A 16,566-nucleotide genomic window follows, 5' to 3' on the forward strand; every position below is an offset into this window, starting at 1 on the left:
AATTTCTTCTTCTGTTATGAAAGCTGACAGGGATCTTCTTTTAAGCTGTCACTCAGTCAAAAACTGTAGCTGCAAGATGTGGTTATTTATCTTCATTGGAAAGTTGAGAATTCTGAGGGAGAAAGATCCCCAAAAGCATCCCCAGCAGCAGAGTCTGTAGATGAATTTTCAGTTCATGACAGCAGGAATTGCTTCACCAGGAGCTTATTGAGAGGAGAGGGGGGGGAAAAAAAGGGGGTGGGGGGGAGGTGGAAACAAAAACTAAAAAGCAATCCTCATTATGAATCTGGTCCAGAGAGGGAGCAATCATGCTGAAAGCAGAAGCTGCAATTTAATATATGCGGAAGATGGGACTTTATTCTGCACTCAGAAAAGAGAATGTGCTGCTAATGAAAGTATATTTAAAAAACAGCTAAAAAGGGTAATACAAAGGGACCCTTTTTACATATGTGTAGAATGTGTCTTATACCTATTGAAGCTCCCTGTTCAGAGAGAAGCAGCAGTCCTCTCCTTCATTTTCTGCTCTGACCTGCCGGTGCTTCAGAATGGTCCATTCTTTTGGCACTCTAATGACAGAGAAAAAGTTAGCAGTGAAAAGCCAGCCTGGTTAATGAAGGCAGTGATTTCCCATTTTTGGAACAGCTGCTTGTTGGGCGATGCCCAGGAAGCTAAGCATGCAGCATACTTCACAACTGTTTCAGTCCAACCCCAATCTTGTATTTAGATCTGGAACTTCTGAGGAAAACTGATGGCTTAACAATGGGATCATTTGCACTGCAGGGTACCATGCCTGCCTTTGCCCTGTGGGGATCTGAAGCACTTCAACACATCCTCAGAGCCAATAACTACAGCCATGGCATAGAGGCCATCGGTCCTGAAGCTTCAGCACTAAGAAAGCAAGATGCAATAATGGCTGCTTTGTCAAAAATCTGTGAACATGCCCTGACACTGCAGGACAGCCCTCCCAAGTACACTGATACTCCTTCCCTAGGATACACTGCATGTGGAAAAGCCAGGAAGTTACGCATGCCTGGAGGATACCCAGAACCTTTAGGGGCTAAGCAACATACCCAAGGGCAGCTCAAATGGAACCAGGCACTTGAAATATACCTTTCTGATGGGAACTGGTACAAATTAAACAGTAACAATCAACACTTGCACTTTCAATGATCAATACACTCGTGCAATGTGTCATGTTCAGATGGTACAGTAAGAGATTCACACATTTCCAAAATAATTGTTATGTTTATTACTTATTAGCTGCAAGGTAGGTGAGAGCTGAGGAGCTGCTAAGATTTCAAAGTCTGGATCCAGAAAGATATGTTCAGGCCCTGATTTTCATCCATGGTAATGGCTGCCTTGATCATCACGATACTAAATGTGACCCTGGTGACTCAAGGTGCGGAAGGAAGTGTATCCTGGTCACATCACTTCAGCTATACCATAGGATATCATATATATACCATAGGCAGTTGGTGTTACCATGACACACTTACAGACCATCTGGGCTGGATAACATGACTCCAAAAAGCTATGTTATCTGTGCTCATACCAAAATTCAACACATGCTTTTGAAATGTTATGATCTAGACTGAATATACCAATGGTTTGGAGAGAGAAGCAGCTAACACCTCTTAGGAGAACGATGATCAAAAAGTAGGTAAAAAGCACAGAAACTAGGATCACAGGGTTACAGAAAAAAACAGTACTAGGGTGGGAATTGGATTTTGACATTCTGTTTACAAATGGATCAAGAATGAATTCATAATTTTTGAAAGCTGTGGAATAATTTCACTTGAGGATTAATCAAACCATTCATACTGAGCCAATAAATATTTCATTTTAGTATTGATAATTTAAAAGAAAATACGAAAATAAACAAGCTCCGTACCAAAATTTCTGAATATTTCATGTAAAAATGTTGGCGAAAAGCTACTAATTTAAATGGATTTCAGGATTCTTGTGCTTTCCTCCAATCATAAACAGCTGTGGGAAAGCAACATAAGTATGTTCATTCTGCTTATGCCATAAAATCTGCATTCTCTACTTTGTTCCTAAATTCTAAGTGTAAAAAAGAAGTTTCATTTTATAGGTGCACCTTAGAAAAGAAAGACTTCTGCCTTTTGAAGGCCAGAATTGCATGTTAAGATATACACACAAACAGCTTCAGCTGCTTGTTTGGCTTTGTGTTTGCTGGCAATGCTTTTGTTGCTATAGATTATTTTAAAAAAGATATATAAAAATCTTCCAATTGAAGATTAGTTAGATTCAAATTGTGTCAGAAGAGGAGGAATTTCAGCTGGGAGAGAACACAAGGAAGAAAATTATTATAATTTGAAACAGAAGAAAGAATGGAACAGCGAGGCTTTCAACTTAAGAGAAAAGTCTGCCTACTGCAAGCAAATCTTTTCAGAAATAATTGCCTATGATTAGTGTTTTAAAATCTGCAAAATCGCTGTCTTGCTATTGAGCAGAGACAATGCTGAGTTGAAACAGCAATGGAAGAAAAGGGAAGAAAAGCATTTGCATTATTTCTATACTTACACCTGGACACATTGAAGCTGTGCTTGTCTCCTGGACAGTGCTGTCAGCTGAAGGGCTTTGTCCACTGCAGAGGTGTCTATTGGTCCAACAGATCACTGAAGAGAGTTTGGAGCTGCTGGACAGCTTTTCTGGTATGGAATCTGTTGGTGGTTGTGTGCATCTCCTCTTCACCTGCCTCATTGAGCCATAGGTGTTAATTGCAGTGGCAGCATTCAGAGAGCCCAACCACACTTTCATTACTGACTTGTCTGCAGGGAGAGTGCACATGGGGAACAGAAAACAGGGTTGTACCAGGGGTGTCGCAACCCAGTAACCTGCCTTTGACATTGGGATGTGGCAGATATTTGGGGAACTGGTCTGTCAAACAACTTAGAAGGTGTCATTTCCAGAGAACCTCTTTCAGTTTCAGGAAACCCAGAGTTTTTGAGATTTTCTGAGCAGGAATTTGCCTCAAGACTCTGATGAATTAATGATGAGCTGATCTTTATCATACTCTAGAAATAATCCTTCTGTGGATCTTCCCACTGCTAAAACAAACCCTACACTTTGTCACATTTTCCACCATCATTTCAGCACTGCCTTCACCTGGCATCCACCACAGACCAACATCACAGCCTTCTCCAGGTGAGTTTTTCAGATGTATCGCCATGGCTTAAACTGATGGGTTTAAGCTGTCCCACTCTTTTCCATTCAGTGATATCCATTCACTATCAAATTAATATGTCTGAAAAAAATGACAGACTACTGGAATCCTGCAGACTTCTTTAGTGGCATTTGAATGCCATGAATTTTGATTGCACAATCTGAAATTGAACCTACCCAAGCTACCTCACGAAGAAAAAGTAGCCTGATTCCATATGTCTGAATGCATATACCACAGAGGGCAGTGTCTCCTCAACCTAACTGATGCAAGAATTACTTTGCAAAAGCCCTGAGCAGTTCTTTGTTATTATTCTGACACAGAAGAAACTATGTATAATATGGTAAGGGATCAAGAGACAAAATAAGCTAAATCCAGCCTGTTGATTTCATAAATTCATCCAAACATCAAGGCAGTGAAAGAGAGAATGTGACAGCTATAACAGCTACAGTATAGCTGTGCCTGTGTAATCCACTTCCATCAAACTAGTTATTGAACAAACAGCCAGAAACATGTAACAAGATTTTGACAAGTTAGCAAGTACTTCTACTTTTGAAAGTTAATAAATAGTTTATGGTGTCCCAAACACATCCAAAAATTGTAGTTAGCAGTGGAAATTTTATGCTTTCATGTATCTCTAACAAACATGAATGTAAGAGTGCAAAATTGCATGTTTTATTTATGCTTCTACATATAACTATGGGATCCTTAGTAATCCCATAGTTATATATCTTAAGTAATCTATAGTTATATATCTTTTCCTAGTACCTATGGAGTGCTGTCCATTTGATTAGCTGAGATTTACTCACCTCACTCGTGTGTTTCATTGTTATTCTTAGTTCAGGATAAAAGCTGGAATAGTTAATTCCACCAAAGGAGTGCCAGAATTTATCTTACCATGACAACACTTGTTTTTATCCAAACAGCTCCTGAAAGGGAAAACTGTTTTGTTTACAAAGGCAAACCTTGCACAGTACGTGTTTATTCAGGAGTCACGCAGTGAGCAATGGAGCCCTATTTCCACGGTTTTCACAGCTAATGAAGAAAATAGCAATTGGCTTAGGTGGGAGGTTTTGGTAGTAGAGGGGGAGTACAGGAGTGACTTCTGTGAGAAGCTGCTAGAAGCTTCCCTATGTCCAACAAGGCCAATGCCAGCTCCAAGATGAACCTGCCATTGGCCAAGGCTGAGCTTATCAGCAACAGTGGCAGCAACTCTGGAATAACATATTTAAAAAGTAGCTGAAGTTACTGCACAGGAGCAATTGCAGACAGAGAGAGGAGTGAGAATATGTGAGATAAACAGCTCTACAGACACCAAGTCAGTGCAGAAGGAGGGGGGAGATGCTCCAGGCACCAGAGCAGAGGTCTCCCTGCAGCCATGGTGAGGCAGCTGTGCCCCTGCAGCCCTTGGAGGTCTATGGTGGAGCAGATATCCACCTGTAGCCCAGGGAGAGCCACATGCTGGAGCAGGAGGATGCCTGAGGGAAGCTGTGAACCTGTTTGAAGCCCATGTTCGAACAGGTTTGCTGGCTGTACTTCTGACCCCACAGGGACCCATGCTGGAGCAGTCTGCTCCTGAAGGGCTGCACCCAATGGAAGTGATCCACACTGGATCAGTTCATGATGAACTGCAGCCTGTGGGAAGGACTCACTTTGGAGAATTTCATTGAGGACAGCCTGCTGTGGGAGAGACCCCATGCTGAAGCAGGGGAAGAGTGTGAGAAGTCCTTCCCAGGAGGAGGAGGTAGTAGCAGAGTCAACGTGTAACAGTCTCTATGCCCCATTCTCTGTCCCCTTGCTGCTGAAGGGGAAGAGGCAGAGAATCTGGGAGTGAAGTTAAGCCTGGTAAAAAGGGAGCGATGGGGATAAGGTGTTCTTCAGATTTGGTTTCATTTCTCATCCTGATCTTATTTGATTGGTAATAAATTAAACTAATTTCCTCAGGTTGAGTCTATTTTGACTGTGATGGCAATTAATGACTGATCTCTTCCTATCCATACCTCAACCCAGGAGTCTTCCATTACACTTTCTCTCCTCTGTCCAGATGAGGAGGAGAGCAATAGGCCAGCTTCGGTGGTCACCTTGCATGCATCCAGGTTCAACCCACCACAGTATGCCTGCCTAGAAGCAGATCTGCTCAGCAAAACAGCTGAGAAGTTACATTTCCAAGTCCTGAAGTGCTGAGTTGCCCTCCCAGTTTAAGTACACAGATCGTCAAACGGGGGTCAGCAGGGCTGAGACACTTTTATCTCCCTCCCAGACTGCAGGCAGGGCTGCAGGCAGGTAGCAAAAGCATGAAAATTGAGAAACAGGTTCCCCAGCATCTTTCACAAAAGCAGTTTAAGGGATTGTAACTTTCCTCTCCCAAGATAAACACTGGTTTTCATAGCCTGATCTTGAGATACAAGGCATTTTTGAAGTAATAGGCAGCAATCAGGCAGGAAAACACTGTTTCAGGGAGCTTTAAGTCTAAGAGACTATATCCCTCAGCTGAGAACAGTGAGCAGGTGTCCAGCCCATCTAAGCAAGGGATGTGTTGGGATGGGGTATACTGTACCACCCCATCTCCATGGACACCGGTACTTAAACTGCACCTCTCAGAGCCAAAGAAAGGAGCCCTTACACCCTTAAAAAGAAACCCTCAGTTTGATCCCTACTGTTTTCCAGTGCTCAGGATACTGGAGGGAAATGTGCAACCTGCAATAAAAATAAAACAAGAAGTGGTGTCTTCTTTGCAGTAAGAGGCATGAAGATCGTTAAAAGCAGGCGTGGGTGGTGAGACTCTCTTCTTTCCCGCAGCCATATCATGATTCTTTCACAGGTAATACTGAAAGCTGTTAAAAAAATAACAAAGAAAAAAACCAGCAGAACAAGACGGGAATATCTTCTTTATAATCTTCTCAGAGACAAGGATTTCCTTGCAAACCGGGTGGTTTTGGTTCTGCCTTTCAGCTATTTGCAAAACCCATTTTATCATCGTTGGATGGTATCTGCACATACCGTGTCAGAGGTTGGGATTTTTAAGGGTGTGCAGTCATCTGTTTTCCCAATATTGCTCTTGTAGCAGAGACAATTTGAGAGGAAGACCATTTATTAGAAAGAAATCGAAATGGCGTATCAAAAGGTTTTCTTGAAAAAGGAAGAGATTTGGAAGCTTAGGAAGGATTTGTAGTTGGAGGGGGAAAAAAAAACCTTGCCATGAGTGGAAAGGCCCCTGCAGGTTTCACCAGAGCAAAGCAATAGGAAGAAATGAGACCTCACAAGCTCTCATCAATAGTGTCTTCTCCCTTGCCTGGATACTTTCCCTGTGCTTTGGTTGGGAATCAAATAAGAGATGTTTATTCAACAAATCCATAGAGGACAACAAATATTTAAAACTTTCCCCCTCATTGTCCCCTTCTTCAGTGTCATTTTAACCAAGGTGGACTTACTGTTTTCACATTGCCTGTCCTTTGAAGCATGGCCATCAACAGCATGGGCCCAAGGGACTTGTGAAGGCCAGAGGAGAGGTGTCAGGTTTGTTGTGAGCCATGAAGGCTGTATTCTACTTTGAGTTCATAATCAAGCAAATCCAACAGCAAGGGGAAAACAGGACCCACTATACTGGACCATCCTTGGTCTGGCAGAGCCTCTTGGCAGTCCTGAGGCTCTTGGGCAGCTCCTGCCCTGTGCAAGTTCCACCAGTTTACCAACACCAAGAAGGGCACGGCTTGTTTTGTATACTGTCAGGTGTCATGGGTTGTTGGCCGCAGCTACACTAACAAATCTAGAGATTATTCCTTCCTAGGTCTCATGAAAGGCTGTGCTTGAGTCATGCTTCAGCCCTGAGGTCATGGGACAGCAATGCATCTGCTTAATTGGAAGGGGAGCGGAAATTCCAGTGGAAAAACAGTTCCCTCGAATGTAATCCTTACATCTCTAAACATAGAAAGCATCAGAAAAACATCTAGAATTTATTATATTTAAAACTCATGCATTTAAGTTATAGCTGATGATTTTTATGGGACCTGACATTATTTTTTTAATATCTTGCATGAGTGGTGTCATAAAACCCGCTTTCATAAAAAGAACTTGAAAAATATCAGAAGCACAAAGACAAGTCACGTCTGAAATTGAACCAAGAAATTTGTCTTCATCAGGCTTGCAGTATTTTAGATCCACAGCATTTCTGAATGGCTGAAAAGAACTGAATGGCTGTAGATAAATTACCCTGAAAGCACTCTAAAATGTCAACACCCACCACTGAAGAAACTAAATTCAATCTAATAACATCATCTGAACTAGCAATGCAGGTTAATGACCTTCTACTTCACCGTCTAATGGGGCACACAGCTTACAAGAATAAATGGATTGTAGAACATAACTACATATACTGGAATTTGATAAATAAATTAGTATAACACTAATTTGGGCTAAATTACCATGTTTTAAAGTCATCTAGCAATTAAACTTTCTAGTGGCACAGTGCCTAGTTCTTTTATGCTGTGGAAAAATATTTTCTCTGATTACAGTACTGATGAAATATTACTGACATAATTTCTGTATAACTGTTTTGATCCCCCAAACAAATTCCCTCCAAATCCATTACCTTACATTGAAAATATCTAGAGGATTAAAGAAAGAGATTGAATGCCACTATTTAAGTCTTCATAGGGAGAGATGAATTGCCCTGTTTTAATATAGCACTAAGATGTCCATTATAACAGCATTCTTTCAAGCACTTACCATGTGTGGAATTTAAAATATGAAATTTGGTCCTATTCCTCACATAGCACTATAGCAGAACAGCTGATGGCATGGGAGCGTCAGGGATTGTGTGGGAAGGTGGAGGGTAGGTGTTTGGGGTCTGGTGTCCTGCTCCACTCTTCATTTACATTGCTAAGTCCTGACCAGCTCTGTTTTCTCCCACAGTTCAGGAGAGGTCACATCCAGGAACTGCTCTTTGTACAAGAGAAGCTGTGAGGCCTAGTGTTAATGTCTGCATATTGTAACAGATTTGGTCACTTTAGTTATTTAGGTGAGATCTGCTTGATGTTTTATTCTTTAGAGACCACATGAAAAAGGCCACTATGCAAAGCAAGACATACAGCTCAGCCTGAAACCTGATGCTTTCTACCAACAGAGAGTTTTATCTGTTTAATCAACAGAAAAAGATTTTGAGTTTTATAAAATGAAGCATTAGCAAAACATAAGCCACATCAAAATATTACTCCCTGTGACACCTAGATTATCCCCAGATATCCTCAGTGTGGGTGCAGAGGAGTGCTGGTCACACTGGGGCAGACCTGACATCGCTTGCCCTCCAAGGGGTTTCCAGAGAGCTGTGTTTTCAGTGCCAGAGCCTCTGCTGAAGCTGTGCATGCAGCAATGTGCTCCAGGGACAGTCCCCTCTGTTTTGTAAAGGCAAACATGACAAGTCTAAAGAAAGCACAAGAGCCATTGTTGTAAATCTTTTGTTCCTAATCTTTTACTCCTAAATACAGCACGAGCAGGGAAAGGCGCGTCAGCCTTCACGTACAAAGGGAAGGAGTCAGGAGGAGAATATCTCACTCCCAAAGGGCCTTGGTGGGATCACAGTTTCATTTGGATACATGCAAAGAGATGAGGCAAAGGCTGTGTGATTATTGACACTTTGCAGGGGCAGATGTAAGCCTGGAGGAATGATTAATCAGTTGCACAACAGAGCTGCCATCAGACTATTTATCTTCCAATTAAACCAGGCTACCTCCAAGTGTAAACTTCATCAGTTTTGCTCATAGTCCCTTCTGAATATAGGGCAATAAATGTGTTATTATTTTTTGAAGCCCAAGTTGTTTCCAGGGCTGCCTTTCCCTTAGTGGTAACCCCCTTGTCTCCTGCAGCAGTGCTGTGTGCCAGAGTAGCTCACATCCTGGATCTACTTCCCTTGCACCCAGCCTCAGCAATGATAGCGGATTGACCAGTAACAGTAATGAGATGTAATCTTTAAAACCCACAATGAGTATATCACAGCTCTGTGGTTCTGCAGGTCAACTGATGTATTTATCCCAAATTGCCCACTAACATGCCTCAAGCAAGCCTTTTTTTCCTTTATTTCATTGCCACATTTTCTCTCACCTCAATTCCTGAGTCTTTAGACAACTGGGAATAGATCAGAAAAGCATCAAATACCACAAAGATTTATTTTATCGGTTTTCTCTTAAGTGTTTAGCACCTCGTGAAGGTACAAGCTCGATAAATGTCAGAGGGCTTATTTGGTAAAAGCATCCAGACGCTTGGAGTCTTATCTGGATTTATGGAGTATGCAAAATTGGATTGCCAGTCTTACGAGAGTAATCTCAGATGGGATTTTTTAATCCTTCTGTTGGCAACTCCAGCCTGTAAATGAATAGGAGTGGAAAGCTGTTCACCCAAAGCTATTGAAAACTTGAAAGCTTTAGCCTTTACCAGTGTGGTTATCTCCGAGAACAAACTCCTGCTGGAACCACAAAGCATACACAGCACCTCATGCACGAATACAACTGTTTCAAAACCATGATTGCATCTGGCTCCTTGCCCACCTCCACACATGTGTATCTGCTTCTCTAGTGGTATATGAGGGGTTTCTGGGAATAGGGCACTGGGAAGGGTGCTTTGCTTCACATGGAAAGCTTTTCCAGGAGCAAGGTGCTCTGATGATTACTAACCCCATATTTATTCATACCCAATTGTTCTGAAAATGAGACTTTTTCCTTGAGCTCAGATGACACCTTTCCTTTGGCAGTGAATGAGCAGAAGTTTTGCAGAAATCCTGTAAGGCAAAAGGCAGCATTAGGCATCCATTTATTAGTCATTAGTTATTTGGTGTTGAATGGCTAAAAATCTCCTCATTCCTTGCCAGAATAATTCAACTCTTGAAATAATTAGCAAACTGTTAGCTTCAAAGAGGTGTAATTCCGATTAAGTAAGGCTATTTTTCTCCTACCCAGTACTAATCACTGCCTTTCGCTCACAGATACAACCACCTTAGATATCTAAGCCGTACTGAAGCATCAGGCACCAAACAGTGCAAGCAGGAAAAGCATTCATGTGGTTATCTTAATTTTTCCTGAATAGGTCCCTGCTAAGTGGAAACTGTCAAGCTCTTCTTCTCCTCCTTCCCCCACCCAGGGACAACAGCTTGCAAATCAATAGCCATTCCAGACATTGTAGTTTTAGTTAACAACCTATTTTATTAAATTCAGGAACCTAGCATTGCAGCTGCTCTTTTTTAAAATATAAATTATGAAAGCATTTTCTTTTTGGCTTAGGTTTTCAAATTAAAATGGAGATGGTTCACATTACAGCTTCTGCTTCTGTCAAGCTGCATGGGTGAGTCAGCAGAGTGGAGGAGAGAGCTTCCCCAAGCATACCAGAGAGGGACTGGAGTCACAGGGATAGGGGAAGCTTTATTTAAAGCCCTACAGCTCTGAGTTTGGAATTTGAATCTGAAACCGTTCAGGGATGGATTTCAATAATTTGTAGGAAATTAGTAATTCTGAAAGAATAATCCACAGAAATCCAAAGAGCTAAAAATAAGAGTCTGGGGATGTGCAGCACCATGTAATGGATGAGACCTCCACATAATCCTACATGGCAGTGTACTGGGGTTTTACAGTTTGTGTGCACAAGGTCCTCAAGATGGTGAAGGTCTAGTGTCAGATTTGGCATTGCTATAAGCCATAGTTAGGATGATCAAAGGGGAAGAGTTGCTTGGAGAGATCACTCTCTCAGCCTCTTCTATCTCCTGTCCTTCCTACCGTAAGAAGGCATCAGGTAACTGAGTAATTCAGGTAGCTGGGTAATTTAGCTACCTTGATTTTCCCAAATATATAGCATTTACCCTTCTGTCAGCGCTCCCTGAAATGAGCTCCCTTAAGCTGTGTTCACAGCATCTTTTGTATAGTCATGGTAGTATTTTAATCTGAAGAAGGAAGCAAAATTTTAATCTTTAGTTCCTGAAGATGAAATAAGGCAGCCCTCATACTACTGAATTCATGCTCTGTGCCTCTGCTGGTATATTGGAGTAATGGGGCTTCAATAGAATGTCATTTTTTTACTTGACTGGAAGTTCATAACTTTGTACGCTGAGTTTCAGGGTCTGTTCTTCAACTCACTGTAATTATAATTGGCAGGGGGAAACGCTTTACAGATGACCCTCCTCCCCAGGTGACATTCCCATAAATAGACCTGAGCTCTGTGTAGTCTGCAGCACTTAGGCAGAGCTCTGGACTGTATCACAAAGTCTCCTTTAATAGGTTCACCTCAGCAGATGTAAAGTCCTATTGAATCTTAAAGGAGAGATTATTTGAAAAGCCTACACACATTTCACTGACTGCTTGTCACTGAAAGGCAGCAAGTAAAAAATCTGAGTAAAAGGGTCCCTAGGAGTCTCAAATCTGTAATGCCGCCAGGCTACACAGCCCCTGTATATTTAAAATTAGGGTAGATTGAATAATTCATCTATTTTAGAAGGGCATTGTGCATATTATGTGCTGCATCCTCTGTTATGCCACTGGTACCCTGTACTTTTTTCATGACAGAATCTATTCATTTAATCCGCTCCCTCCTGATTTAGAGCTTGATAACATATGGCAAGTCATCAAACAGAAATTATCGCTAATAGATAACTGCCAATCAATTTCCATTATGCCCAACAAGATATGACTGAGCCTTATTTTTACAAAGCATATTGATTCTCAGAGCTGATTTCCCTGTCATTTCAAACATCTCCATGGGATATGTCAATTGAGCTTGCTGTATGCATCTGCTGCAATGAACCAGATGCTTATTTTCTCTCCTTCTCTCTGGCCTGAAGATTATTCATTTTGGTTTTTTGAGTTTATCTGAAGGCCACATATCAAAAAACCCTGTCTGTTATACAAGAGAAAAGCCAAATCCCAAGGGATAAACAGAGGAGGATGACACAGTTATAGTACTGAAATGGGTTAAGGTGACATCGTTTCATAGCTCTCCATCCAAGCTACAAGACGTTTCTGTGGGAAATGAAATTATTTACTTGCTTGATTGTGGTAAAGGCAAAATGTGGCCACAGCTATTTGGCTTGTATATGCTTTCCCACATGGTGCAAGTGTGCTCAGAGGGGCTGGGGAGATGCTGCCTACTACCCATCCCCTGCTATGGGACTGAGTCAACATGAAATGCCCCTTGGAGCTAGGAGCTGCCATGAAGGTGATATGTGCAAGGCATCTAAACAGCTCCCTGACTAGGAGTGGCTCTTGCCCTGCTTCTTGGATGCACTGCTAGTGCTGAGATAAGGGAGAACAATGTCCCTAAGTAGTCACAGAAAGAAGAAAACAACGGCATACCCAGTCTATAGGGTACATTTGAGATAGAGAAGTGTGTAGAGTGTCCACCTTCCCTCGCCAAGTTTCAGACAGCACTTCAGTATCTTGAGTGCAACCTAAGAAACAAGGGAGCAAGAGCTGCCATTATTGCCTGTGCTACCAGAACACTAGTGTATTCAGCATTAAGTTGCCTAGAAAAGTAGCCCAGCCCTTATCAGATGATTAAACAACCCAGGGGAATGCTGCCATGGTAAGAACATCTCTGCTCTACTTGAGGTAGCTGCATCAGGGCATGAGTGAAAGATGGGTCATTAAGACCTTGGACAAAGCAAGTCCTGAAGTGTATGATTTTGCCAACCAAATTCAACATTAAATGACACTGAAGATGAGGAAGGGAAGAGGGCAAAAAGAACCTTTCTATGTCCTCAGTAGTATAGAATTCCACCTTTGAAATACAAAATGGATTTGATCTTTTCCAAGTAAAATCTATGGTTTTTTAACATAACATTATCTCTAGCCCTTCTAAAATCTACTAACAGCATTTGACTGAGTGACTCTCTTAGGGAAGCAAATTTCACAGCCTGACTACTTTTTAATTCTTTGAAACCTGCAAGCCATTAATTTAATCAAATGAAACACTGGTCTTCACTTCTGGGACTTAAAAGAGAGGACTGATCAGTTTGTGACTGTCCATCAATCTTGTAAAGGAAATTACTGTAGAATTTCAATTAGAGGCAGCCACACTGCTTGGGACTTTTTAGAGGGACATTAGAGGAAAATCATGGCAAATATATAACATAGGGATATACCGGCTGGGTTGGGGATGGATCCTGCGTCACTGAAATTAGTGGAAGCAAAACCGCATCTGTGGATGGTGCTTCTTCTGTGATTTCTACCATATACTTTACTTCTGCTTGTCCAAGATTCTTCAGGGAAATCTCCCAAAAAATAAAATTACTGCCAAAATTCAGGCGTCAATCTGAAGACTGGAAATGTCTGACAAACCAGACCCAAGAATCCAGTGAGTGTATGTAAGAAACCAATAAGAAAGGGAACTGGAGCAGTGGGTGTGGAGACCTCATAGCAGCCTTCCAGTATCTGAAGGGGGCCTATAGGGATGCTGGGGATGGACTCTTCATTAGGGACTGTAGTGGTAGGATAAGGGGTAATGGGTTAAAACATAAACAGGGGAAGTTTAGATTGAATATAAGGAGGAAATTGTTTCCTGTTAGGGTGGTGAGGCACTGGAATGGGTTGTCCAGGGAGGTTGTGAATGCTTCATCCCTGGCAGTGTTCAAGGCCAGGTTGGACGAGGCCTTGGGTGGCATGGTTTAGAGCGAGGTGTCCCTGGCCATGGCAGGGGGGTTGCAACTTGATGATCTTAAGGTCCTTTCCAACCCTAACTATTCTATGATTCTATGTTGGATAAGCACAATGCAATCTGAGAATGCAGAGCTCTGCTCTCCAGGGTATATGCCAGGACTTTTTATTCTGTGGCTCTTCACCTAAACATCCAGATTACATGTCCAACAGGTAATTATCATGTAGTTTACTTCTTAAGATAATTTGGAAAACACCTTTGCTCTGCAACAGGTGAATCTTAAAATGTATGTGCCCACAAAAACTGAAACACCTTTCAGGATCACAGTCCTGAAATACATACAGAGCTACTTTCTTCTGTTGCATCTCACAGAAAACCAGATACAAAAGGCACCTTTGATAAAAGTTCAAGACCTAGAGATGTCAAGAATATACCTTCAGTGTTAGTTCTCAGGGAGCTGGAAAAGGAGTGAAATGATTTGAATTAAAAACCAAGTGCTCTGTTCAACTTCTGTATCTGGGCTGGGTTTATATACATGTATGTATATATGTGTACATATATTTAGGCATTGAAAAATGTAAAGGTGTTACAGGAAGAAAGATTGTGGAGGAAGAAAATTGGAAATGAAGTTACTAGGGAGGACAGTAAAAGAGATAGGGTATCAAATGGCGACTTCACAAATGTCTTTGCATGGGGATGCACTGAAAGTATTGCATCTAAAATAATGCTAGCTCTATCTCTGCTCATGCAGATGAATCTAGGATGAGTAAGACTGCTTAGTTTAAAGTAATGCTAAACTGTAAAGTCACTAAGAAGAGGATGTGAATTAATTTGAAGTAATATATCTATTGTTAGGAAAAGATATCCTTGCACTCTAGTTCATTCCTCCAAAAGAATGATAGGCAAGCAAAATAAGAGGACAGGTTTATAACAACCCAGGCTGAGACTGGGCCTGATGTCTCTTTGGGTCCTTGTTCCCCACATGATTTGAAGTGATTAAATTACATAGAAAACAAATCCTGGGGTCCCACTTTCCTCTTTTCCAGGGCCTCAACATGAGATACAAAGTACAAGACAGACCTGAAATCAATTTCTGTGGGAGGTGTAAAAGCCTGTGAATAAAAGTGGGGTGGAGACAGAAGATGTTCTACGAGTGGAAGCTACTTCAGTTGCTTTTTCATTCATTTTCCCTCATACACTTTTAATGACTAACAAGAACACTTAGGATACTCCAAAACTGAGTAACTTTGGGGGACCTGAGATAAGGAATTGTTCCTCATCTCAGGTTAAGAACACCTTAGCATTTCTACAGTAATTGCAAGGTGGAAGACTGGGTGCTCCTTTTCATAGTGAAAGATTCTGAATACCCTAAGAAACTACTTGGTTTGACATTCAAAAGAAATACAGCTCTGAGTGTGAAAGCAGACAGCTGCAAGAAGCTTCCTCTGGTTTAAATAGAATGTTCATTTCAATTATCTCTTTTTACCTCTGCCAAATAAAGCACATTAACCAATGCAGTCATAATCCTTTTTCATATACATGCATAGAGGAAGATGCTGCTTGTGCTACTCTTCTAGTCAAAGAGATCAGTGTTGGTTGGGGGAGCTGTATTCTCTTTTTATTGGTTTGGGAACTACAGTAGGACAAAAGTGAGGGAACCTACAAGAAAACCAGGAGAGGTGCCTTTGAGATGACAGCATCTCTTTCACTCAGCTATTCACCTCCCCAGGTGACAGCATTTGCTGGCACATTGGCAGCAGCTGATGAAAAGTTGGACACCTGGCTGCCTCACAGACAGGCCTGGGAACAAGTAGGAATTAGATATGGTTTTGAATTACGATTTGCTAGATCTGAATTTTAATTTTATGTGGTTTCCCAAATAAAAAGTGGTGGCGTCAGCTGCAATTCCAGAACCACGGTTAGACTGTGATTTGTGCATTAACATAAGATCAGGAGTACTTTGGTTTATAATATTTAACCAGAGATAGAATGCAGCTCTTTGAGGACAAGAATGTATTGATTCTGGTAGAGTTTTTACTGCCTTGTTTTGAAAGACATCAAGAATCAGACTTCTGGGAGGTGAGACAGAGTCAAAATCCTAGCGAGCATTTTCACCACAGGTCTCAAGACACATGCACAGCTACTATCTTCTGTTGCATTTCACAAAATAAATAACCCGTGAGTTATCCTTGTCGTCAGGATTGAGTTACATGAAGGAAACGTGGCAGGTATCTCCCTTGTTCGTTATCACTGTTCTCACGGTAACTGAGACAGTAATCAGGCACTGGCTACCTCTTAATCTAACACACACATTTCATTGTTCACTTGATTTGGACAACATCTGTTTATATGATGATTCTCTTCACCACACTGATTTTATTTTATAGGAAATTCCTTGGAGTTCCCCTGTAAGTGGGATATTTTTAAATCACAACTGCAGTGACTCACATCTCACGTCTTTCACTTTCTGAGACTAAACACAACAGAATCTGGTTTTTAATTCTTGTAAAATAGACCCTGTTTTCCTGTGGTCACCTGTGCAGACCTCATCTGCTTGAGTTTTCTCTTTTCCATAGCATTTAGGATGTATGTCAGTAGCTTCCTGTTTGGCACTGAAATACTCTCTTCCTTTAAAAGTCTATGAGAGCATTTTCTGTGCCAAAATCTGTCATCTTCTTCTTTGAGAGCACCAGATGTCCCAAAGCTCAGTCATATTGAGCTCTTCTGAATTCTTGCTTCTACCTCAGACATAATGA

The 16,566-nt window shown here is 41.5% G+C and overlaps 1 long non-coding RNA gene across 1 annotated transcript; it reads right to left on the reverse strand.

Moving 5' to 3' along the window:
* Positions 1 to 260: 260 nt before the first annotated feature.
* LOC133222595 (uncharacterized) lies at positions 261 to 2,669 on the reverse strand. Its single transcript, XR_009728319.1, has 3 exons — positions 2,545 to 2,669; positions 786 to 888; positions 261 to 566 (listed from the first exon to the last, which is right to left on the reverse strand). It is a non-coding gene; the product is annotated as an uncharacterized LOC133222595 (long non-coding RNA).
* Positions 2,670 to 16,566: the final 13,897 nt, after the last annotated feature.

This window comes from Neopsephotus bourkii, unplaced genomic scaffold (assembly GCF_033783945.1).
Source record: "Neopsephotus bourkii isolate Nb327-2 ecotype Australia unplaced genomic scaffold, CSIRO-AGI_Nbou_v1 NB_1615, whole genome shotgun sequence".
Lineage (NCBI taxonomy): Eukaryota > Metazoa > Chordata > Aves > Psittaciformes > Psittacidae > Neopsephotus > Neopsephotus bourkii.